General features: G+C 42.8%; 1 protein-coding gene across 4 annotated transcripts in view; it reads right to left on the minus strand.

The window, feature by feature from the left end:
* Positions 1-27,412, minus strand: part of PKNOX2 (PBX/knotted 1 homeobox 2) — a 763,496-nt gene that overhangs the window by 154,625 nt on the left and 581,459 nt on the right. The window lies entirely within an intron of this gene.

Consider the following 27,412-nt stretch of genomic DNA (forward strand, 5'->3'; position numbering starts at 1 on the left):
CCGCGGGCACGCCCACGGAGTACGGGTTGCGCGCGTGCGTGCCCACTAAGCCGCGTTTTAAAGGGGACATACAGGTACGCCCATTTGCCCAGTCGTGCCATTGTGCAGATGTACATCGCCGTGTGCTGGTCGGCAAGCAGTTAATAAATTCACTTTAATGTATACTGTATATGGTTTGATCTCAGTTTCCTAACAAAGATCTGACCATCTCTGCTGCTGACTCCTGACAGGTTGCTTGAGACCAGAAATCTACTTCAAGGGTTCCTTCAAGTTAAAAAGGTTAAGGCTATGTTACATTGTAGATGTATTCCAATTATTCACTATATTAACAGATTTCCCTAGGGTTCAGCCATTATAGGAGAACACCAGAATTATCCAGAATGAGTGCAGTGAAAGTCAAATGCATTATGAGGTCCCAAGAGGCCCCCCTTCACCAGGGCTTGAAAATTTCAAGATGGGCAATAATCTAGGAGGTAAACACGAGTGCTTCTGGAGAATAAATCTGCTAAATCAGTGAAGGGAGCAAGCTTAGTGATCGGTTTATACTAGTCTCAAAGATCTATCCCTCAAGATAACTGAAATCCCCGAAATGGGTTGATTTTTCCCTGAAAACGTTTGGAAAAACAAAATTGTACGTTGGACACAATCGTTTTTTGGACTATCCTCCTTGGATCTTTTTTGTCATATTCCAAAGAAATACCAAGCCATGACCTTTGATCTTCTCCATAGAGCTGCCTAAGAAGTATCCCTACACTAGATGAGCTACCCAATGGAGGTCAGCACCCAGACTAAGATATCCGCACTCCCACCCTCTTAAAGTAGACCTTTACTCATAAACTTAACTTCTTCTACTCTGCTTCCCACCACTTCTCTTTTTTCGCTATTGTCATTTTTTTTCCTAGCAAATACCTTTTCTTTAATTTAGCGAGCCACCACTTTCAAATTCCTCACCTAGGCAAGGAAGATGTAATCAGCCTCATGGGATAAATACAGTACATCAAAAATCCCAGGAGGCTGTGGACCTGAAGTATCATGTTTTGACCCTTCAGCCCCAATCAAGACCCGCAGCATCTCTACACAAGGTAGCGTCATCAGGGGGCCAAATGTGCAAACGAAGAAGAGACAGACAGCTCCTGATTATGGGAGATTCAAGATGGCGGCATGGGATGGGATGTGGAGCGGAACAGTGGTGGGTAAGAGAAGAAAAGCACAGGATTGGCTGGTCTAGTGATTATGTTTAACCAGCAAAAAGGAGCATTAGAGGGAAGTGGAATTTGGAAGGTAAAATTCAGAGGCAGGAGTAAAGTTCTTCTTTAATAACGTATCACCTAATAAGTCATTGCTGTGACTACTAAGTTCTGTAAACAACAACAGGAATATATATATATATATATATATATATATATATATATATATATATATATATAAACTGTATTGTCATAAGTATTGGGACACCTGCCTTTACACGCACATGAATTTTAATGGCATCCCAGTCTTAGTCCGTAGGGTTCAATATTGAGTTGGCCCACCCTTTGCAGCTATAACAGCTTCAACTCTTCTGGGAAGGCTGTCCACAAGGTTTAGGAGTGTGTCTATGGGAATGTTTGACCATTCTTCCAGAAGTGCATTTGTGAGGTCAGGCACTGATGTTGGACGAGAAGGCCTGGCTCGTAGTCTCCGCTCTAATTCATCCCAAAAGGTGTTCCTTTGGGTTGAGTTCAGGCCAGTCAAGTTCCTCCACCCCAAACTCGCTCATCCATGTCTTTATGGACCTTACTTTGTGTACTGGTCCAAATCATTTGGTGGAGGGGGGGATTATGGTGTGGGGTTGTTTCTCAGGGGTTGGGCTTGGCCCCTTAGTTTTAGTGAAGGGAACTCTTAAGGCAGGGATGCCCAACCTTTTCAAGAATGAGGGCCACTTAAGCGACTTGTTAACTGTTAGCGGGCCACAATGAGTGGAACAGGCGGATGACAGGTCCATGTGCACTCCGCATATGCAGAGCGGACACCGACACAGCCCACTCTACTCTATGGGCCCTCTGATCTGCCCAGATGGAAGGGCATGGATCCCCTTCTGATTTTTTAGCGGATCGGATTGGAGGTAGGCGGGTGTAAACGGCCACAAGTCCGTTTACATCTGCCACTCCATAGTTGTGAAAGGAGGGTCCATATGGGTCAGACCGATCGTGTCAAAGGGTCCTAAGGCTGCTTTTAAACTGATGCACTGTGGTTGACCCACACCGATGGTGCAGCGCAGTTCACCTGTGGCTTTCCTGCGGGTTAGCTGCACTTTGCCATAGACTTCTATTATATCCTGCAGGTGTGGTGCACTTTCTAAAAGTGCAACAAACCTGCAGATAAAACCAGAAGTCTATGGCTCAGTGCAGGTAACCCGCAGGTGCACCTGCGGATCAGTTTGAAAGCAGCCCAGTAACCACTGCAGAGCAGATATGCCCATATATACACTGTGATTTTAGTAATAAACTTACCTTTAATAACAGTCTTCCATTCAGGTATCAATGGCTTTTGCTGTCCCAGGTAGAGTGCATTTGGTATCACCCCGCCTGTGACAGGAGTTGGCGCTATACAGGAAGCATCGGCTTATGCAGCTCTGCTCTGCAGCCACTTGCTTCCTCCACCACCAGCTTCATTCACAACACTGATGTTCGGGGATGGCGGGTCGGCAACCCACGATCTGGGCATGCCAACTCTCCACCCCAGGGCAGGAGGTCGCGGACCACATCAGAGGGCTCCGCGGGCCACATGTGGCCCCTGGGAAGCTGGTTGGGCACCCCTGTCTTAAGCCGTCAGCATACCAAAACATTTTGGAGAATTTCATGCTCCCAACTTTGTGGGAACAGTTTGGGGATGGTCCCTTCCTGTTCCAACACCAGTGCATAAATCAAGGTCCATAAAGACATGGATGAGGCAGTTTGGGGTGGAGGAACTTGACTGGCCTGCACAGAGTCTCAACCTGATAGAACACCTTTGGAAAGAATTAGAGCAGAGAATGCAAGCCAGGCCTTCACCATATCCTGGAATCCATCTGCCTTTAGCTCTGGCATGCAGGCAGGAGGGTGTGCTTAGCTGAGAAAACCCCCCTTTCCCTCCTGAAGGCTCCTGGGATGTATGACATCATTTGCCTAGACCTGGAAACCAGGAAGTAACTAAAGAAATGTTAAAAAAAGATATAATGTAATATAATATAATGTATATATATATATATGATATAATTTCCTATCCATTTACTAATGCTAGCAGCATAAGGCTTAAAAGTCATCAATGCTGATTGAGAGAGTGAAGTTCTACTTTATATAGGACCATGCGCTTAATGTTTTGGCTCTCCAGTTGCATACCTCCCAACTTTTTGAGCTGGGAATGAGGGACACCTGTCAGCAAAAGTATGCATGCTTAGGACACACCCCTTGCCACGCCCCCTTAAAGGAGAATTGTACCAAAAAAAAAAAACAAGATTGGTTAAACCCACAAGTGCTTTTCTACCACTACTATTACTTTATATTGGCTTTTGGAATTCACAAATGCAGCAATTTAGAAATCAGTTGAAAGATTTAGCACTGGAAAACACCTTTGATAGATAAAAAGTGCATTTTATATACCGTATATACTCGAGTATAAGCCGATTTTTTCAGCACATTTTTTTGTGCTGAATATGCCCCCCTCGGCTTATACTCGAGTCAAGCACTTTTCTGCAACAGAGAATGACATTTTTTTGAACCAACTTTGGGGCCCCTTATCTCGGGGCCACGTGGTGCTAGGAACCCCAAATTTGGTGTGCAAACCCAGTACAACTAGCACTACAACATATCCAAGCTGGGGTTCCTAGCGCCAAGTGGCTCCGACATATGGGGCCCCAAATTCAGTTCGGAAAATGTCATCTGCTGCAGAAAAGTGCTTGACATTTTCCAAACTGATCTCGGGGCCACTTGGTGCTAGGAACCCTAGCTTTGGATATGTTGTAGTACTAGTTCCACTGGGTTTGCACACCCCAAATTTGGGGTTCCTAGTACCAAGTGGCCCTGAGATACGGGCCCCCAAAATCGGTCAACTGTGTCCATCTGCAGTAATGTCATTTCAGGACCCTTTGGGTCCAGAGACCCCAAATTTTGGCTGCAGCTAAGGGGCATCTAGGAACCCTTAACTACCGAGTTTGAAGTTCGGGGGACCCATGGGTGCAAATGGGCACAGTGAGGCTGCAAATGGGCACAGTGAGGTTACAAATGGGCACCATGAGGCTGCAAATGGGCATTGTTGACCCTCTTTTCCACTTACAGTAGCTGTGCATTTCTCACCCTAGGCTTATACTTGAGTCAATAAGTTTTCCCAGTTTTTTGTGGTAAAATTAGGTGCCTCGGCTTATATATGGGTCAGATTATACTCGAGTATATACGGTACCTCTATATTGATCAGACCAAAATGAGGGACAGATGAGCAGAAATGAGGGACAGAGGGACATTGCTCCAAATCAGGGACAATCCCTCGAAATCAGGGACGAAATCAGGGACAGTCCCTCGAAATCAGGGACGAAATCAGGGACAGTCCCTCGAAATCAGGGACGAAATCAGGGACAGTTGGGAGCTATGTAGTTGGTAGCAATGACCAAATGACAAATAAGATCCCAGAAAAAAAATCTGAATGACACTGCTAACTTCAATGAAAAGGTTGATGGCCTCAGCTCTAGAACTAAAGTCGTTTTTACTCCCCCCCCCCACAAATGCCTTTAAATTTGAATTCTTTTCAGGGCTCCTCATAACCAACCAGCCATATTTACCTGGGGAAACCACTTAACACTAAATAGGATCAGTAACATGTCCGTGATCCCGATGTCACAGACGGTCTTGTCTGCGTAAACACCGCGCACAGATACAGAATACAATTTGTTACAATTTGACCTTTTTTCCCCCATAAAAATGCACAGAAACACGTCTATGAATATTTATCACTAAACACAGCGAGCGACGCTATGTAAATGTGCTATGCAAATGAGCGAGCCAAGCTCAATAACGAGAAAATCTGAGCTAATTATCAACAGCTCACAATGATCTGCAAATAGCCATATTAGTCATGAAGAAAAGCCCTATTCGTTCCCTGTGTTTGGTCACCGATGATGTGTACAGATTGCATCATGGTGGAAGAAGGCCAGCTTGGGCGCTGGAAAAGTGGATACGATTGTGTTAGTCCCAGCAGCTGCATAACTTTACTCCGTATACGCAGAAAGGTATCTATTCATATTCCAGGGAATTTACCAATATTATTTAACCGCTTCAGCCCCGGAAGATTTTACCCCCTTCCTGACCCGTGCACTTTTTGCGATTCGGCACTGCGTCGCTTTAACTGGACAATTGCGCGGTCGTGCGACGTTGTACCCAAACAAAGTTGACGTCCTTTTTTTCCCACAAATAGAGCTTACTTTTGGTGGTATTTGATCATCTCTGCAGTTTTTAGTTATTGCGCTATAAATAAAAAAAGAGCGACAATTTTGAAAATGTTTTTTCTATAATAAATATACCCCAAAAATATATAAAAAACGAATTTTTTCCTCAGTTTAGGCCGATATGTATTCTTCTACATATTTTTGGTAAAAAAAAATCGCAATAAGTGTATATTGATTGGTTTGCGCAAAAGTTATAGCATCTACAAAATAGGGGATAGATTTATGGCATTTTTATTATTATTATTTTTTTTTTATTAGTAACATCGATCTGCAATTTTTATCGCAACATTATGGTGAACACATCGGACACTTTTGACACTATTTTGGGACCATTGTCATTTATACAGCGATCAGTGCTATAAAAATGCACTGATTACTGTGTAAATGACACTGGCAGGGAAGGGGTTAAACACTAGGGGGCGATAGAGGGGTTAAGTGTGTCCTAGGGAGTGATTCTAACTGTGGGGGGGGGATGGGCTACCACTCACATGACAGAGATCACTGCTCCCGATGACAGGTAGCGGTGATCTCTGTTATGTCACTAGGCAGAACGGGGAAATGCCTTGTTAACATCTCCCCGTTCTGCGGTTCCGTGACACGATCACGGGACACCAGCGAACATCGAGTCCGCGGGTCCCGCGGGCATGGTCACGCTGTACGCGGTGGGTGCCCGCGAGCCCGCTAGCCCCGCCAATTAAAGGGGACGTACCAGTACGCCCATTTGCCCACCGCTGCCATTGTGCCGACGTATATCAGCGTGCAGCGGTCGGCAAGTGGTTAACAATATAATAATGTAGGAAAAAGGACCAACTTTTTTTGCTATATACAGTACATATACTTTTTAGTATTACGGTTTATACAGTATACACTATACCTGTATTGCCAAAAGTATTAGGACACCCCTCCAAATCATTGGATTCAGGTGTTCCAATCACCCCCATGGCCACAGGTGTATAAAACCAAGCACCTAGGCATGGAGACACCTTCTACAAACATTTGTGAAAGAATGGGTTGCTTTCAGGAGCTCAGTGAATTCAAGCCTGGTACCGTGATAGGTTGCCACCTGTGCAATAAGTCCATCTGTGAAATTTCCTTGCTACTAAATATTCCACGGTCAACTGTTAGTAGTATTATATCAAAGTGGAAGCAACTGGGAACAACAGCAACTCAGCCACTAAGTGGTAGGCCATGTAAAATGACAAAGCGGGGTCAGCGCATGCTCACAGTGCGCAGAAGTCACCAACTGACTGCAGAGTCAATGGCTATGGACCTCCAAACTTCGAGTGGCCTTCAGATTAGCACAACAACAGTGCGTAGAGAGCTTCATGGAATGGGTTTCCATGGCCGAGCAGCTGCATCCAAGCCTTACATCACCAAGTGCAATACAAAGCAGTGGTGAAGGGCAGTGGTTCTCAACCCTGTCCTCAAGTACCCTCAACAGGCCATGTTTGCAGGTTTTCCTTTATCTTGCACAGGTGCTTTAAATCAGAGTCAATGGCTTGGTATTTTGGACAGCTAATTTTTCAGAGAAATTCCCAAAACTTGGCCTGTTGGGGGTACTTGAGGACAGGGTTGAGAACCACTGGTGTAAAGCACGCCGGCACTGGACTCTAGAACAGTGGAGATGTGTTCTCTGGAGTGATGAATCATGTTTCTCTGTCTGGCAATCCAATGGACGTGTCTGTGTTTGGCGGTTGCCACAAGAACGGTACTTGCCTGACTGCATTGTGCCAAGTGTAAATTTTGGTGGAGGGGGGGATTATGGTTGTTTCTCAGGGGTTGGGCTTGGCCTCTTAGTTCCAGTGAAGGGAACTCTTAAGGCATCAGCATACCAAGACATTTTGGACAATTTCATGCTCCCAACTTTGTGGGAACAGTTTGGGGATGGCCCCTTCCTGTTTCAACATGACTGAGCACCAGTGCACAAAGCAAGGTCCATAAAGACATGGATGAACGAGTTTGGGGTGGAGGTACTTGACTAGCCTGCACGGAGTCCTGACCTCAACCCGATAGAACACCTTTGGGTTAAATTAGAGACTGTGAGCCAGGCCTTCTCATCCAACATCAGTGCCTGACCTCACAAATGCACTTCTGGAAGAATCGTTAAACATTCCCATAGACACACTCCTAAACCTTGTGGACAGCCTTCCCAGAAGAGTTGAAGCTGTTATAGCTGCAAAGGGTGGGCCAACTCAATATTGAACCCTACGGACTATGACTGGGATGCCATTAAGGGTCATGTGTGTGTAAAGGCAGGCGTCCCAAAACTTTTGGCTATATAGTGTATGTGTAAAACCCTCCTAGTTCGGAGTAGGCTGCTAGGTAAATTTAGCTAGCTCCTCTGTAAACAGAAGAACAGCAAGCCAAGAAAGCAGTCAAAACAAATAATCAACCGCTTTCACACACATACAAGAATCACTGGATTTTGTCATGTCTAATATAGTTTTTTTTTTGCAATGTAGGATTTTGACCATATAGACCCTTCATTTCTGCACCAAGGTGCTCCATCGTCTCATACACAGGAGGAGGATGAGACCGGGCGCTGAATCCCCGGGGAGGCCGGGGGCTGCCATTCAGCAGCTGTGATGAGTTTATTTGCAGTAAAATGTGAATTTAATTAGACTCTTCACACTTAACTAACTCCTCTATTTCTGCAGATCTGAGGTATTTGATTCTCTCAGCTAATCCTTTTAGCCCTAAACCTCTTCCAGCTGCTGATGAATCTGTGCGGAATCCAGAGGCTTCAGCCTCCCCAGATGGTGAAGGTTGCTCTTGATGGAGTAAATGTTTTCTCTTTGGGAGCTCTAAGCACACACAATGGCACTTGGGGTACTCTGGTGGCTGGACTGATGGTATGCAATTGACAAAAAACATAAAGAAAAAAAAAACAAAAAAACATAAGACTCAAATTCATCATAAGCTGAAATTAAATTAAGAAGAAGATGGCTCTAGTTGGCTTCCTATGAAGAAGTTAATGGGACATGGCTGTAAACAACAGATCTTCATTATATATAGGACGTACCGCACGCTCCTTATTTTAATTTAATATCGAGCTGCATACAGACTTTAACTTCAGCATGTGCGATAGGGATAGTTTAGATCTTATTCACCTTCTGTGGCAATGCCCCAAGCTGCACTGATATTTGAACAGTGCCGCCTCTTTACACCCAATATGGTTTTTGGCCTTTCCTTAAGCTGACCATACATGGTGCAGGAAAGAAAATCGCTTGAGCCACAATAGCTCCATGTGGAGAGCGGAAAAGCCAAGCCCTACGCGTTTCCTCCTACTAGGACTTCTACTGGGGCATCAGTCCTAGAGTAGACATCCTAGTAGGACGAAACGCGTAGGGCTTGGCTTTTCTGCTCTCCTGCTTTTTTTTACCTGTGATCATATTTTTAATTGTATGCTGGTTTTTATGAAAATAAAATACCCAATTTGTTTTTGACCTGCACCATTGGGAGCCTTCTTCTTTTGTACATATTCTTTACATTATGAGCCCGCCTGATCCATCCATCCGGCCATCTATGGCCCAGTGGCTGACTCTTCTAAAGTAATCGTAGTGGGAGAATAACGGACCCCTGATGACTTCGATATCCGCATCAGCCCTTCTGTTGGACACTTCAGGATACTTTGTACGGTTCCTGCCACATCGAGATGTCTGTTATCCATGCTTGTCTGACCTGGTATCGCTGACATCCAGGTCCACTGGTTCCGGTAAGAGTACCCATTCATTTTTTTCTGTGGTATTTGCTATCAATATCATACCCGGCGGGCCTGACTCCTTGTAGGAAGAAAACCTCAGTTTGTGGTGCGCTTGGCTTCCTCCATGAACAATTCTTCACTTGTGGTGCACCCATCACCCTTTGGGATTGACCCTTTTGGGACTTTTCACAGATTTTTTATGGTTTATATTTGGGACTTATATACGCTCAGATTGTATCACATATTTATGTTTTATATGTATTTGTCAAGTTTTCCAGCACTGTTTGTTCACCAGCGCTACATTTCCACCCTCTTCCATTTTTGAATCTTTGTCACATTCGTATGTAGCTGCTTTATTTGTTCAAGACAGCGCAATAATTTTCTTTTGACCACATATTGTCTCATAGGTTGGACTTGATTGACTTGTGTCTTTTTACGACCTCACTTACTATGTAACTATTATGCCCCGTCAAACTTGTCTTGCATACACACGGTCACACAAAGTTGGCGGAAAATCCGTTCATTCTGAACGCGGTGACGTAAAACACGTACGTCGGGACTATAAACGGGGCAGTAGCCAATAGCTTTCGCCTCTTTATTTATTCTGAGCATGCGTGGCACTTTGTCCGTCGGATTTGTGTACACACGATCGGAATTTCCGACAACGGATTTTGTTGTGGGAAAATTTTATAGCCTGCTCTCAAACTTTGTGTGTCGGAAAATCCGATGGAAAATGTGTGATGGAGCCTACACACAGTCGGAACTTCCGACAACAAGGTCCTATCACACATTTTCCGTCGGAAAATCTGACCATGTGTACGGGGCATAACAAGGTAATATTGACATATATAAATAAAATAAATAATTGCGCTGCTATTAACCATTTAATATCACACTGGGTGCAAAATTCATAAATCCCATATAATACAATATATGTTTAAATATTTAAATACAAGTGGATGTGTATAACTGATAAATAGATGAACCTTCTGTGAATAAATACAGTAAATAAATAGATAAATAAATATATAGTCCACTACTATAATACAAGCAAGGATCATCTTAGCTAAACCGGAACTTTAAAACCAAGCTTGGATGAATGACAATGAGTTCAGTGATACCGTTCCCCTGCCGGTGCTAAATGGTGAACAACCTTACTCTCAACGACCATCCGTGATATGGAAAATAAAAACGGGAAACAAAACCATTGCGCAGGACTTTAAACCAGGGTGATATGATGTAATACAAAATGATTTCACTCACATATCCCCGCTTCAAAAAATCGCATTGAAATGTATGGTCAGCTGCATTCAGCTACGAGCTGAAAACTCCTCATCCACCTCCAGTGCACACACACACAGACACCGCTGGCACTACTGAGAATGTCACAGGCTCCTCCTACCGACGCGTTGCGTCACCACACACGTGACTTTTTCAAACGTGTAATGGAGGGACAGTGTGATTGGATGGCTTTGTGATAAGGGGACTATGTGATTAGAGGGGCTCTGTAATGGAGGGACTGTGTGATTGGAGGGGTCTGTGATGGGAGGGACTCTGATGTGATGGGGCTCTCGTGTATAGGCAAGCTCCGTGTATATGGGACTCTGATGTGATGGGGTGACTCTAACACGAAGGAGGATTTTGATGCGATGAGGGGCTCCTCATGTGAAGTTAATTTCATTAAAGCGGTTGTGTGCATTGTCCCAGGCTCAGATTTTTCCATTGATGAGAAACATTTGCTGTACATTTTTACATTTTAGACTGGGGTGCTTTGAAATTTTGCATACTTTTAAAGGATTCCACGACTGTGGAGGTGAAGAAACGCTCTATATTGGCATTTGGCAACTCTGCTCTATGAGTGTTCAATGATTCTTCTGTCTTTGCTTCATATGTATCCCTTTCCTTGTTTCTTCTTCCTCCCTTTTTCTCTGCTTGTCTGTAAAACTGAAACATCTAATAAAAAAATTATCCGATTTGAAGAAAAAAAAAAAGATTTTATCAGCTGTAGTGTATTGTGGTGATAGTGATCTCTAGAGTTAGGTCAGCAAATTCCAGGAATCAGCAGGAAGGTAATTTTCAGCCAACTCGTGGTGGACCCCGGTATGGTCAGCAGCTGTGGAGCTCCTATGTCAAATAAGATTATTAAAAGGCTGACTAGAAGTTCTGATATGTCTGTCTTTCTAAAAAGCGAACTGTGGGAGAAGCTGGCTGGGCAATAATCACTTGCAGAGGCTGACAAGACATCAAATGCCAAATAGCAAGGTTCTTAGGAATACATAATATTAAAGTACAGCTGTCATCAATAACTGTGCCAGAAAACATTGGAAAGACCACGGAACAAGATCAATACTTCTATTATTGCATAATTTAGAAGAAGATTGTGTATAAGTGCTGAAGAATTAAAAAAGAACAGCTTTGGGTGAAAAATGGAAATGAATGCCAAGCGCAAAGATGGAAATCGGTGATGTGGCCAATATCTGACTAACCTTGTTTAGAGATCTTTATATAAGCCTGTTGATGATAATGTACAAGGAGCGGCGCCCAGATACCCTCCAGGCTTCTTCCCAAAAAAGCGATAATTTATTAGAGGACACAACTGGTCTAGCTGGTTTTGCCTTGTTCTCTCAGTCGGGAATGTCAGGTGACGATTGTTCTTTTACCAGACAGAGCAACAATCATCTCATATCCGAGTGTACCTACCGACCCATGAAGATTGGGGGATGTCATTTTTTGAAACCTCTAGACTTGAATTTCAGTAGAAACATTTTTTTTTTCTATTTGTTATTTAACTTTAGATATATTGGGGAAGATTTAGATCAGCCTTTGTCAACCAGGATTCCATGGAACACTAGGGTTCCTCCAGAGGTTGCTAGGGGTTCTGTGGTCAATTAGCAATTTACGGAAGGAAGAAGACATCTGTTGATTGTAGGCTATGATTTATGTAGGATATTCTATATTTACAGTATATATATATATATATATACACGGTATATACACTATATTACCAAAAGTATTGGGACACCTGCCTTTACACGCATATGAAATTTAATAGCATCCCAGTCTTCGCCCGTAGGGTTCAATATTGAGTTGGCCCACCCTTTGCAGCTATAACAGCTTCAACTGGGATGCCATTAAAGTTCATGTGCGTGTAAAGGCAGGGGTCCCAGTACTTTCGGCAATAGAGTGTAAGTTCAGACAAACTGGGTACAAATGCAGCCCAAAAAATATACAAAAATTATTCAGGGCATGAACAGTCAGACAGAAGTCAGAAACAAACCTCTATCCAGGGCACAAGCAAACAGCCAAACCTATTGATCGGGTGCAGGCTTAAAGCTCTGATCTTGCTTTAAAGACTACTAATGAGGTAGGATGTGCACAGCAGATGCCTGAACTGCAGTCCTGAGAAACAACAAGTCAATAGCAAAGGTTCAACGCTGAGTGTAAAAGCAACTGAACTGAAAGTGATGTTATACTTTAATAGGTCAGCCAGGCAGGAAAGAAAGAAGAGAGCATAAACCTGCAAGCTTGGCTTGGTTGAGTATGTAGCAATGTAAGGGGGAAGCTGTAGGAAACTAAATGCAAGGAGGAAGGGTGGTGCAGTAGGGAGTTGGAGCTAGCACCAGATTTTCAGAGGAGCAACAAAAGCAATTGGGACAATTTCCATAGCTCCCAACTGTCCCTGATTTCGAGGGACTGTCCCTGATTTGGAGCAACGTCCCTCTGTTCCTCTTTCCCCCTCATTTGTCCCTCATTTTGGTCTGATCTATATAGTTGTATATAAAATGCACTTTTTATCTTTCAAAAGGTGTTTCCCAGTGCTAAACCTTTCATTCAAATTCTAAATTGCTGCATTTGTAAATGTTAAAAGCCAATATAAAGGAATAGTAGTGGTAAAAAAAAAGCCCTTGTGGATTTAATTAACCTTTTTTTTTGGTTAATTCTCCTTTAAGAGGGTGTGGCAGGGGGCATGTCCTATGCCTACATACGTTTGCTAGTAGGTGTCCCTCATTCCCATCTCAAAATGTTGGGAGGTATGAAGTTCCCAAGTTGAATGGATGACAGTGGTTGGCTGGCTAGCATGGTAGCAAACTGCTTACATGAGATTGTTGCTTAATTTGTCCAAGGACGGCTGTTTTCCCCAAGTGTCGCCTCATGTCTTTGGGTAACTTAACAACACAAACAATAATAACAATGGTGCAGTGCAACATATAAGAATTAAAAAAATTGTCCATAAACGTGTCCATGCTCCAATAACCAGTGTGATAAATCAATGTGCTCCTCTTCCGGAATATCCCGGGGCATGCACAAAACCGCATGTAAAAATGGACGATCACCTCCTTATAAAACCACTTAGTAAGAATGAGGTCTAAAAGCGTTTTAAGGTGTCTCCTGCTGAGGCTCAGAACCCTCGATGACCCGTGGTAGATGGATGCTTAATAGTAGATATCCTTTGGCTCTCTCCTCATAAAAATTTAGTGGCATATGTAAAGCATAACATAGAGGACATATGGTGCTTTCTGCATATACTCAATTTGTAATATATAAAAGGGTAACATAAAAACGCTCACATAAATTGATCAAACAGCGCATAAAAAACACATCAAAAGTCTGAAAAACCTCACCACCTGACCACGTATGGCACCATGTACATGGCTCTCTTTCCTACATGTGCTACGCCCAGGTATAAGCTTCATCAGTGGTTGGCTGACTAGCATGGTAGAAAACTGCTGACATGAGATTATTGGCTAATTTGTCCAAGGACGGCTGTATCCATCAACTGTTACCTCATGCCTTTGGGGAACTTAACAACACAGGACCAAGCAGATGTGTCGGAGCGAGAGGCTTTACTGTTGACATCACATCATGTTTTTGTACTGGAAAGTCAATGCTAGACCACTGAATCACAGATGTTGAACTTCCAGACTACCAGACAAATAAAAAAAAATTGAAAACAGCCACCATATTTGTCTCAGAGAAATAATAAATTGCAGATATCATGATCTACAGAAACAGCAACCGTGGCAGAAAATTGGTGAGTAATACACAATGGCGAGCGCCAGGAGAACACAATAGATATTATTAGTCAAGCTGTCCTAGCAGATCTTGATAAAGACAATCCCACTCTCTTTTAAATATTAAAAAAAAAAATAATAATTTTAAGCTAATGTATAAAGCACCCGTTATACTTGGTCATTGCTGGTCATACGTGATTTGAATGCCCGCTATAGGCTATAGTTTCCCCATCCACGATAAGCGGTATGGATAGAGGAATGTCAGCTGTTGGCTTCTGTATTCATAAATTTAAAGGATAAAGATTCTCTGTCCAATATGCCCATGTCCTCAAATACACGTAAACACAAAAATTCTCGTAGCATCGTTTTTTTTTTTTCTGGGCATATGGAAAATGGTACCACAAAGTAAATTCATAAAATCATAAAGTTTATTATACAAATATTAAAATTGTATAAAGCACCATATCCAGTGTTTGCAAAGTGAAGTTCACAAATCTTATAACATCCTTGGATACTGTTCACATGTGCTCCTGATGAAGACGTTTGAAGCATTCGAAACGTGTTGAGCTAACGTGGATGATGAATTGAAATAAGGTTTGTGAACTTCATTTTGCAAATGCTGTATATGGTGCAATATACAATTCAAATTTTTTTTTATAATAAACTTTATAATTGTATGAATTTGCTTTGTGGTATTATTTTCTATATGCCCAGAAGAAAATCCAACGCCACAAGAATTTTTCTGTACTCAGTACCCACAGCTCCAATTTCCACCCACAGCTCCAATTTCCACCTATGGCCTAAATTTACAACCGCGGCTTAAATTTTTGCCAATTCAGCCGAAATCAGTCAACATGTGAGCAGTTCATGGCAAGATTAGCACTGAAAGACTGTTAACCAACAAAGCATTACCCTTGACTTGAGTAAATGATATGAGAGCTGTTTGCTGTTCATAATTTGGATGTAACAGAAAAACTTTTTTTTTTTTTGTTTAAATCTTTCAACATTTAATTCATTATTTGATTCACACACACAGAAATAATGATTTATATTCATAAACACATCACATAATGATTATTTTTTAGAGCTGTTTACAGAGGTAACAGAGGTTCATCCACTACAGGGCCCTGGGCTCTGGGGAGGGAGCATCTAGGGAGCACTTGTCTCCAAACCTGCACCAATGTGATCTTCACAATTATTATTTTTATTATACGGGATTTATTTACCGCCAAAGTAAATGGAGGCAGTACAGTTGCAAAATAATTCAATATAAGAGGATTAGGAGAGCCCACAATCTGATAGGAAGGGCAAGTGATACAGATGGGGGGATGAGATGAGACCATCAAGGAAGTCAAAGTTCAGGTGTTAGGTAGAGGCAGTAGACTTCCATGAAGAGATTACTTTTCAGGGATCTCCTAAAAGGTGGACAAAGTAGGGGATAGCAGGACAAATTGGGGAAGTTCCAGAGGATGGGAGAGGCTCTAGAGAAGAACTTGGAGGAGAGCATATGAAGAGGCGACGATGGGGGCTTGAGAGTAGGAGGTCTTGGGAGAAGTGAAGAGGACAGTTTTGGTGATATTTTGAAAAGAAGTTGGTGATGTAGGAGGGGGCAGAATTGTGGATGGCTTTACATGTTGCTGTTAGTACTTTGAATAGTAATTGTTGGGTGATCGGAAACCAATGGAGTGATTGGCAAAGAGGGTTGGAGGACACTGAGAGGTAGGTAAGGTGGATGAGTCTAGCATTAGCATTTCTGATGGACTGAAGAGGGGTTAAGCCAACTAGAAGTGATTTGCAATACTTGAGGCAAGAGGAGTGAATAGTAATGTTGTCTGTTAAGAAGGGGACAATTTAGGAAATATTATGGAGGTGAAGGTGGCAGCATTTGGACACTTTTATCAGAGGGACCAGCAGGCATAGCCAAGGATCTAGTTGTGTTGGGGAAACCCGTGACATCATGGAAAAGGGTATTATTTGCTTTAAGTAAGCCTGTATATGTTGGCAGAACCAGAGCAGGTGGAACAAAGAGTCAGAGGCCCCTTGACACTTAGGGCGTAAAGGGTTATAATATGGTTTATATCTTGTTAACCATCTTGGTGTCATATAGGTATGATGAAGTATAAGTAGATGGGTGAACTTGGCAGTAAGTTTCAGGGAGACCATTCAGTGGCTGGTTAGAACCTTTTCCCAGGTTTAATCATCAATAGCAGGGGTCTTCAAACAAAGGGCCAGTTCACTGTCCTGCAAGCTTTAGAGGAGCCAGACTGTAGCCAGTGGGAGTAGAAAATGCCTCATCATTGATGTCAGTGGAAGGAATAGTGCCCTATTGTTGGTGTCAGTGAGAATAATAGCTCCCCATCATTGGTGTCAGTGGGAGGAATATTACCCCATTGTTGGTGTCAATGGGAGGAATAGTGCCCCATCATTGGTGTCAGTGGGAGAAATAGTGCCCCATCAATGGCATCTGTAGCAAGAATAGTGCTCCATAATTGATATCAGTGAGAGGAATAGTGCCCCATCATTGATGTCAGTGGTAAAAAAAGTGCCCCATCATCGGTGTCTGTAGGAAAAATAGTGCCCCATAATTGCTATTAGTGGGATGAATAGTGCCCCATCATTGATGTCAGTGGGAGGAATAGTGCCCCATCATTAATGTCCATGGGAGGGATGGTTCTGCATCATTGGTATCACTGGAAGAAACGGTGCCCCACCATTGGTGTCAGTGGAATAAATAGAGCCCCATGGTTGGTTTCAGTGGATGGAATGCTGCCCAATGACCCTATAATGGCAATCAAAGAGCCACATCCGGTCCACGGCCACAGTTTGGAGACCAGTGAGCTAGAAGATGGTCTAATGCTTGAAGGTCTGATATACGGCTTGAGACATTTGCATGCATGAAACATATTATTAATAATACGTTGATGATGGTCAGAATTTGAACACAGATACAATCACTCAGTAATTTCCTCCAGGGACAAGTGAATACAAATGTGATACAACTAAAATGGTTCCATCTCACCCACTATACACTTGCTATATTTGTAAAATGGGCCAATGCACCTCTTTAGTATGTTTTCGGCAGTGTGATAAAACTGCTGAATTTTGTATCACTGTTTGTGGAACTGTCACTTTATCCAAGACTTCCGGCCAATAACACTTTGTCTCCTCATCTCTTGGACTTCCCAATATTTTCCATTCTAAAACCTGCTCACTAGTTATCATTGGAGACGTACAAACTTCTAAACACGCTAAAGTGCTCTTACATATACTTTATTTTTATACTAATGCCGCGTACACACGGTCGGACTTTTCGTCTACAAAAGTCCGACAGCCTGTCCGACATACTTCCGACGTACCTTCGGCGGACTTGCGGCAGACTTTCTTACGAACGGACTTGCCTACACACGACCACACAAAAGTCCGACGGATTCGTACGTGATGACTTACACCGGACTAAAATAAGGAAGTTCATAGCCAGTAGCCAATAGCTGCCCTAGCATGGGTTTTTGTCCGTCGGACTAGCACACAGACGAGCGGATTTCGGGGTCCGTCGTACTTACGACGTAAAGATTTGAAGCATGTTTCAAATCTAAAGTCCGTCGGATTTGAGGCTAAAAAAGTCAGTTGAAAGTCCGGAGAAGCCCACACACGATCGGATTACCAGCCAGCTTTAGTCCGTCAGCGTCCGTTGGACTTTTGTAGACGAAAAGTCCGACCGTGTGTACGCGGCATAAGAAGTAAATCCTCCTAACATCGAAAGGATTCTCCCCTCCCTCTATTGACACTTGGAGAAAAAAACTGATTAACAATATTTTACCACTGTACAAACTTACAAACTATGAACTTAAACACTTGCTATTCTGGATCCAGGTCTCTGAATTAGCCCTATGTAGATCCCTTGTCCTAAATGGGGGCTACTGTGTCAATTTCGTTTTTTGCTGGGCTGTAGTTAGCTCAGACTTATTGTATAGTTTTTGTATCTGCTTTTTCCCTAAACTTAAGTTGGCTCGTGACTACTCACTGTCGCCAGTAGATGTCACTGGCATTACTGGTCTTAGTATGAGATTTTACAAACAAAACTAAGTTATGAATATATATATTTTCTTCAGCCAATCCAGTAGGAGGTTTGTGTTGTGCCACTGGTGCATGCTGGGGGGGAAGATATACATTTTTGGGACAGGCCAAGAGCTCTGTCTCTTTCCCTGAGCTGAGGCCTAGGGAGGTGCTTTTGGATGGAGTTCTGCTGTTGGGCCCAATAGCCGGTTTTGGGGCCTATCCTGTGCTGAAGTGGTCCTGAAGCCATCTTGCCTGGTTTGGAGGAATATGTGCCAAGGACAAGACCCAGGAGAGGCCCCTTGCTGGAGAGAGCCTGGAAGATGATTGGTCTCTCAGAAAGGCCTGCTGGCTCACTAGGAGGCTGCATTGAAATTTGGAAAAATGTTTACAGTGTTGCCGGGTGAGCTTAAAGTTCCTGACACTGTGAAGCTGGACATTGATCTGGAGAATCTGTGTTCTATTACGGCACATATGTCAAACACAGGGCCCGCGGGCCGAATGTGGCCCACCAGACCTCGTCATGTTGCCCTCGCACCCAGTATTGCAACCGAAACAAGGTGGAACTCCATTCCGCAGCCTCTGGTTCTCACCCTCTCCTCCAGCTCCCCACTGTCACTTGCAAACACAGAAGCCTTCTGTGTTTACAAGGGACAGCTTTTCTCTCAGCAGATCCCGGATCTAACAGATTCCTGCATGCATTCAGGGACAAATCTCCAGAATCTGAGAGAGAGAACAGGAAGTTTTGGGGGGGGAGGGGGGTGTGCTTGGGGATAGGATTGCATACCCTTAAACCCTACACTCCGTACACAGCACACCCCTGAACCCTGCACTCTGTACACAGCACACCCCTGAACCCTGCACTCTGTACATAGCACACCCCTGAACTCTGCACTCTGTACATAGCGCACCCCTGAAGCCTGCACTCTGTACATAGCGCACCCCTGAAGCCTGCATTCTGTACATAGCACACCCCTGAACCCTGCATTCTCTACATAGCACACCCCTGAACGCTGCACTCTGTACATAGCTCACCCCTGAACTCTGCACTCTGTACATAGCGCACAACCTAAACTCTGCACAATGTACATAGCATACCCCTGAACTTTGCAATCTGTGTGTAACCCACTTCTGAACGCTGCACTCTGTATGTAGCGTAACATGAACGCTGCACTTTTTACATAACGCACTCCTAAACTCTGCACTCTGTATGTAGCGTAACCTGAAGGCTGCACTTTTTACATAACACACTCCTAAACTCTGCACTCTGTATGTAGCGTAATTCTGAACTCTGCACTCTGTAAGTAGTCCACCCCTCATACAACTGGTCCTTTGAGGGCAACCATACTGCTAATGCAGCCCGCGATGAAACTGAGTTTGATACCCCTGTACTACGGTATCTGGGACCCCTAACCCTCACCTCCTTTATTTGAAATAAAACTTTAAAATTGACTGGTGCCCATTATCTTTTCTCGGTCCCCCCCCCCCCCCATTTTAGCCATGGAATCAGTCCTGGGGTGAAATGCTAGCCCGCCTCTGCCTCTGGAAGTGCTATCCCTCCTTTTGGGGTGTCAGGGGGGTGCTACACCTACATAATCTATTGCTTTCTGAATATTGCTATTGTGAGTTTTTTGCACTTGTCTTGATATACTTATAGCCTCCTTGGTATGATGAGACATGAAAGACTTAAGAATTTTGTGTATGCAATCATATATGCTTTACTGGCTTTAAAAGTCACTAAAATGTATTTAAAAAAAAAATACGTAGATGGAAAGTCTTGATTCACATTTTACAGTGGAGTCTAGTAACATCCCTGGGTGGTGTATAACACATTATGCACAAAGATAAATAACTGAAGTAAATTACATTTGATTTGAATGCTACAACCCCCATTTTCTGGAAAGAAACTAACATAGGTTATTAAAAACGTTCTGCAGGTCAGTGGAGACCAGAGCCGCGTACACACGATCGGATTTTCCGACGGGAATTATGTAATGACAGGCTGTTGGCGGAAAATCCGACCGTCTGTATGCTCCATCGGACAATTGGTGTCAGATTTTCTGCAGACAAATGTTGGATGGCAGGTTTTAAAATTTTCCACGGACAAATGTGTGTTGTCGGATTTTCCGAGCATGTGTACACAAGTCCATCGGACAAAAGTCCTAAGTACAAACACGCATGCTCGGAAGCAAGGACAAGCCGGAAGCGGTCGGTCTTGTAAACTAGCGTTCGTAATGGAAAATTAACAATCGTGACGCGGCAAATGATGAAATCTCCAAATGCAGCGCACAATTCTCTTCTTCTTTAATGGGATAATAATGAAGCTGCTTTGCTGGTGATACTGATGGAGTTATTGCAAACAAATTTTCAAAGGCTTTTTTTTATAGTGATATTAAGAATAATATTATTATGTTTTCTGGGTTTTTTTTTAAGTTACCACAACACCATTATCCCGTAGTTTTTAAGATCAAAGATACAACTATGTTGGTGTCCCTTGTTAATTTTACATTGTATTTTTTTAAATGTAACTGCCGACTCCCAAACTGTTATTTGAAGTAAAACACATAGCCAAGTATTATTCTCCACAATTTTTTATTGTGCATTAAAAAAATAAAACAAATAAAATTAGACATTCTATCTGCCAATAGAACCTAACCAAAAAGTGCATTCTATGCATCCAAAAACATAGAAAATATACCAAATCAAATCATTATTCAACCAAAAAATAAAATAAAAGCCTCATGCATGTAACCTGTTTCTTAATATAGGAGGTCAACAATGCCAAGAGATGGTGAAAGCAGGGGTCCGTCATCCGGAGATAATTCCGAAAATCATCTGGATTATTCTCCTGGAGCTCCCGCAGCAAAGGCATATGACATAATTGGTCACGAATAATAAAGCAACCAATTTTTGGTCCAAGAAATCCTCCTCCTCCTGTTCCTGGACTGGACTTGGGTCAAAGCAATAACTCCAAGGCCAATAATAAATAACACGTTATCTCCTCCAATTTTGCAACATGTCTGGTTGACAAACGGCCGTTCAGAAACGAACTGAAAAGCACGAACTGAAAAGCGCAAAATGAAAAGCGCAAAATGAAAAGCGCGAATCAACACTCACCAAACTTCTACTAACACGTAATTAGCAGAAAGAGCCCAAAGGGTGGCGCTAAAGATCTGAAAAACCACGTAGTACGTCACTACCTTTGTGTTTGTTGGCCGACAATTCCTTGCCATATGTATGCAAGACAAAAGAGGTTTTATCTGTGGAAAATTCGATCGTGTGTACGAGGCTTTACTGAGTTGGTTGGTTAGATTGAACACATCCTATTCAACCTCAACAAATATCCGGAATCCCTCTACCCTTGTCATCAGATTTTTAATCCGAAGTATAGGCCTCAGCTGCAGACAAGCCATCCTTCTTGCTGCAACTAGGCCGGGCACGGTTTATGTTCCCGACGCGCTCCTACATCCTGTAAAATGTTGTGTCTGTGCCAGGACCGGCCACGGTGAATTAGATCTTACCAGGTGCGTGTCCTGAGCTATTAGCTACTATTTACTATGTCAGGCCAACAAATGTGTGATTATTCGCAGAATTTGTAGGGATTAATTCAAAAAGGGCTCATATAGTCATGCACTTAAATTCATTAAAATATTACACAGCTTTATTGGTTACTCATATAAAATAATCATGATCTGAAAGGATAAAATAAATAGTAATTCATGCAGTTCTCACACCAAACAGCCCCTAAAACTTGTATTAATATACTGTATAAAAAATAATGGGGGTTGATTTACTAAAACTGGAGAGTGCAAAATCTGGTGCAGCTCTGCATAGAAACCAATCAGCTTCCAGGTTTTATTGTCAAAGCATAATTGAACAAGCTGAAGTTAGAAGCTGATTGGCTATCATGCACAGCTGCACCAGATTTTGCACTCTCCAGTTTTAGTAAATCACCCCCAAGTATCGTCATGGGTTATGTACCTATATAAGTGCCAATAGCTGCCATTTGAATCTTATTATTCATTTGTCCTATCCATTATCTTGCAATGTATGACTATGTTAAATCAGCCCTCTTGTAAAAACAATAAAGTTATGTTAGAAAAAAAAAAAAAAAAAGAAAAAAAAATCAAAAGAAAAAGTTAAAAATGTTTTTAAAATGCACCCCACAGTTTTAAAGTCCCATAAAAATGTAAACATCAATTGTGCCCCACTTATTAGGTATTGCTGCGCACACTGAAGGGTGAGCGAAAAGTTTAGGGCCATCGTTAACTATAAACCGATGAGCTGTAAAAGGCTTTTAACCACTTGCCTACTGGACACTTTTACCCCCTTCCTGCCCAGGCCTGTTTTCAGCTTTGAGAGCTGTTGTACGTTGAATGACAATTGCGCGGCCATGCAGCACTGTACCCAGATGAAATTGTTATCATTTTTTTCACACAATTAGAGCTTTCTTTTGGTGGTATTTAATCACCACTGGGTTTTTTTTTCTTTTTTGCTAAACAAACAAAAAAAGACAATTTTGAAAAGAAAATGAAAAAATATTTTTCATAGTTTGTTATAAAATCTTGCAACTTTTTCTCCTTCACTGATGTGCGCTGATGAGGCGGCACTGATGAGGAGGCACTGATGAGGTTGCACTTATAGGTGGCACTGATGGGCACTGATAGGTGGCACTGAATGGCACTGATAGGCACTGGTAGGCAGCACTGATAGGTGACACTGAAGAGGAGGCACTGATTGACAGCACTGATGGGCACTGATTGGCAGCACTGATGAGCACTGATTAGCAGCACTTGTGGGCACCTATAGGTAGTACTGATGGGCACTGTTGGGACTGCAAAGATAATCAGGACACTGATAATCAGTGCCCTGATTATCAGTGTAGATGTCCCTTTAACAGAAGCCGATTATCGGCTCTCCTCACCCTGACAGAAAGGAGTGCCGATAACTGGCTTCTATTCACATCGTGCTGAAAATTAGTCTGGGCAAGAAGGGGGGAAAAGTGCCCCGTAGGCAAGTGATTAAGGTAAAAAAAAATCTAGCATTTAGTACTACTTAAATGGCTTGGTTACACTTGTGACTGTCATTGCTGCTCCTCTAAAACGCGATTAGCGATCACCCTCTAGTGTGCTAGAATAGTGCAGGATTTTTTTTTAGAATAGGTAAATTTCCAGGCTGGGGTTGTGTTTTTGTGATCTGGGTTGGGAGTGGCTCAGAGTAGTGCTGGGTGACTCACAGGTGGTGTCACAAGGACCTCCTACTTCTTTCCAAAATCTTCTGGTACTTTCCGGTAAGAGAGGTGGGGAGGGGAGGTGGAGCCACCTGGGGTGTTCTAAGGAGCCCTAACCAATCCCCAATCTGGATTGGCAGGGGGCAGGCCTCCTCAGGGTTAGTGCAGCTGGGGAGGTGTTGATCGGGTGGAAGATGGAGATGGAGTGTTAGGTCTTCGAGGGAGCTCCCCAGTCTGGGGGGGGGGGGGTGACCTTGGGCCTGTGCTCGGGTGAGGACGGGACTAGAGTTGCCACCTCCTCCCTTTAAACCCATACACATATGAATAATGCCCTGTACACACGGTCGGACATTGATCGGACATTCTGACAATAAATCCTAGGATTTTTTTCCGACGGATGTTGGCTCAAACTTGTCTTGCATACACACGGTCACACAAAGTTGTCGGAAAATCTGATCATTCTGAACGCGGTGACGTAAAACATGTACGTTGGGACTATAAACGGGGCAGTAGCCAATAGCTTTCATCTCTTTATTTATTCTGAGCATGCGTGGCACTTTGTGCGTCGGATTTGTGTTGTCGGAAAATTTTATATCCTGCTCTCAAACTTTGTGTCTCGGAAAAAACGATGGAAAATGTGTGATGGAGCCCACCCACGGTCAGAATTTCCGACAACAAGGTCCTATCACACATTTTCCGTCGGAAAATCTGACCGTGTGTACGGGGCATTACACGGGTTCTGAGGCTAATTTAATGCAGATAAGGCACCAAGTGAGTTTAATTACCACCTTAATCAGCCACAGAACCTGTGTAATTAATATGTGTTTGGGTTTAAAGGGATGAGGTGGCAACCCTAGACGGGACCCTCTTACAACCCACAGAGGTGTCCTGGACAGGAGGCAAAGATGGAGCTAGAGAGGACAGTGGGAGAACACTACCGGGCAAGTCTCCAGGAGTTCCACAGAGGCAGCCAAGAGGGCTGGTGAGTGAGCACACCGTCGGGAGGACTGGGAGGCACGCCTGAGAGGACTGAGATGCAGCAGTCTGGGATGGGTGTAGAGCCAGTCTGGAGGATGGTGGTGGCACGGGCGGAGGAGTGAGGCAGCTGCAGCCAGGAGGGCTGGCAGTGCCTGAAAAGGTGGTGCTGGGAGCAGTAACTACAGGGACAGCTAGCACTGGGACTTTTCTATTTTGCTACACCATAGGGGCCCACAGTCCCTGCCTGTAAAGGGCATTTGTTTTAAGCCTGGCTGAGCCAGTATCAGGCTTAGAGTGCTAGCTAGTCTAGAGGATGCAAGTAAGGAAGTGATGTGCTGGAGGAGTGATACTCTGCAAGCAAGAAAGTGCAGGAGGAGAAGAGGAGATTGTATATACTGCGATGTATATAGTAGTCCCAACGTTGTCTGTTAATGTCACTTCCTCACCACCTGGTTTAACCCTTCAAAGCCTGCACAACCTGCTGCAATCCTGTGCATTACAGCTGCTGTGGTTGCGGCGTGACCCCATTCACTTGAACATGACCTGTAGACTAAAGGGTTGCCACTTTTTCTTCAAGCCAAACCCAAACACTTTAGCGGCGCACAGTAATTATTTTTTCTTTTAGTATACACTATAGGATTGTAACAGACCTGAGCCACCTTTGGCCACTCCAAAAAGAATAGTAACATGGCGCACATAGTGCCCCCCTCACCCTCCTGTCAAGCCCTGTTCCAGGCCACATTCCTGTTCTGAATAATGTGTTCGGGTTTCAGGTGGACTGAAACCTGGACACTTGATTCAAAACCCGGACTGTCCGGGTGAATCCCAGACAGGTGGCAACCCTACCTATAGTATTAGTTTTGCAGCCATGTTAGGTTAAGGGGGGTGGGGGGCGGTCGGTTGTGCTAGTTCGCAACTCAACCATCTACTTTTACCATTCCTCAGCCACAAGTGTAAATGATAACCCCTACAATATTGTGAATATGCTGTGAACAAGGCTGTAAGCCGAAACGCGTCAGTAGATTTTTTTAATCTTGTTTATCGTTGTTATAAGTTTTTTTATCTTGACCTTATGTAGCAAATAAAGATTTTCATGGGATTCTGGAGTTGCCCACTACATTTTTCTTGGAGTAACCCCTACAATATCCTATGTTGATTAACTTTTACAGTGAAGATATTTAAGAAAGAAAAAAGAATATAACACATATACAGTAAATATAAACTGATTTGTGCAGTAAAGGTTTTAGTAATTAAAAAAATCTACTTGAAATGTTACAAAAAAGCAAATAATGCACAGTAGTAAAAAGCATGCATTATTATTTCGTGGGCCTTATTGTATGTAATAGGAAGAGAACAAATCCTGGTGCTTGTTCTGTATCAGTTAGCTGGGGTAGGGAAGGGTAACACCCCAGCATGCTGCTGTCTTTTCTATTTAGTAGTGGGAGGTAACAGGAGAGGATGGGCTCCTATTGTACTTTATCAGACAGAGTTGGTGGTAGAATAGGTAAGGCTGGCTGTATATATTACAATCGAATTGTACAATCTTCCTTAGATTTACCAAAGCTATGTACTATGAGGGTCTACCCCTACCACTTCGTTTACAAGTTTTAAATTAGTATTTTTTGCTAGAAAATTACAAAACATTATATATATATTTTTTTTAGCAGAGACCCTAAAGAATAAAATGGCGATCATTGCAATATTTGATGTCACACTGTATTTGCACAACGGTCTTTCAAATGCAATTTTTTTGGGGGAAAAAATACACTTTAATTAATTAAAAATAAAAAAAAACACAATAGTGACATTTTATAGGTAGGCAACTACTATCCTCATATTGATTAGTGGTTCCAAATTAATAATAACTACTGTAGTAGGGAACAGACACAAAAGATGCGCTCAGCATCTTTCCAAATATCTGTTCTGCTTTATTATGATGCAATTGAAGGTTTTTATGCACATGATTACGTAGGTATCACATTAATATTACAATTGTACTTTTATGGTAACAAGGGGCTTAACATAGGCAGGCTAATTCTAATCGGGACTCGAAGGAATGCAAACATGTAATGAAAACATTCTTAGTGCCGTGTGCACAGTGAGGGCGGTGTGCAATACATACAAAATAGAATACAATTATATACAGAACTTCCAAATTTCCTTTACAATAGTTACCCCACTTTTTTTGTATAATGTGAAAGATAATGTTACGCCGAGTAAATAGATACCTAACATGTCACACTTTAAAATTGCGCACGCTCGTGGAATAACGACAAACTACGGTACTTAAAAATCTCCATAGGCGACGGTTTAAATTTTTTTTTAACATGTTATCTGTTTAGAGTTACAGAGGAGATTTAACTTTAGAAATATTGCTCTCACGCTAAGGATCGCGGCGATACCTCACATGTGTGATTCGATCACTGTTTACATTCGAGGGCGTGACTTATGTATGCCTGAATGGAGGGATGGGTCGCTTTAAATTTTTTTTTGTTCTTATTTTTTTTACTTTTACACTGTCCCTATATTTATTTTTTTCGTTTTTTTTATCATTTTTATTACTATTACAAGGAATGTAAACATCCCTTGTAATAGAAATAAGCATGACAGGTCCTCTTTATTGAGAGATCTGGGGTTTAAAAGACCCCAGATCTCTCATTTATCTTTAAAAGCAAAAAAAAAAAAAAAACTTTTTTTTTTTTTTTACTTTAAATAAATAAATAAACGTGTTTATGAGCGAGAACCAGAAGTGATGTTAAAGGTCGCTCCGGTCCTCCAAAGGGCAAAGAGCCGAGTATGGGGCCATCTTGCCCACAGCTCCGGTAAGCTGGGAAACAACCAGGAAGTGGTGGGGCGGGGTCACTTCTCCCACCGCCTCTAAAAGTGATCCCGTGGGGGGAATCCACGAACGGGACCACTTTTATCCGACGCCGAATCGCCCATAGTAAAAAAACAATACCGGGGTTTTTAACGTCAAAGTTAAC

Source organism: Aquarana catesbeiana, linkage group LG10, assembly GCF_042186555.1.
Source record: "Aquarana catesbeiana isolate 2022-GZ linkage group LG10, ASM4218655v1, whole genome shotgun sequence".
Taxonomy (NCBI): Eukaryota; Metazoa; Chordata; class Amphibia; order Anura; family Ranidae; genus Aquarana; species Aquarana catesbeiana.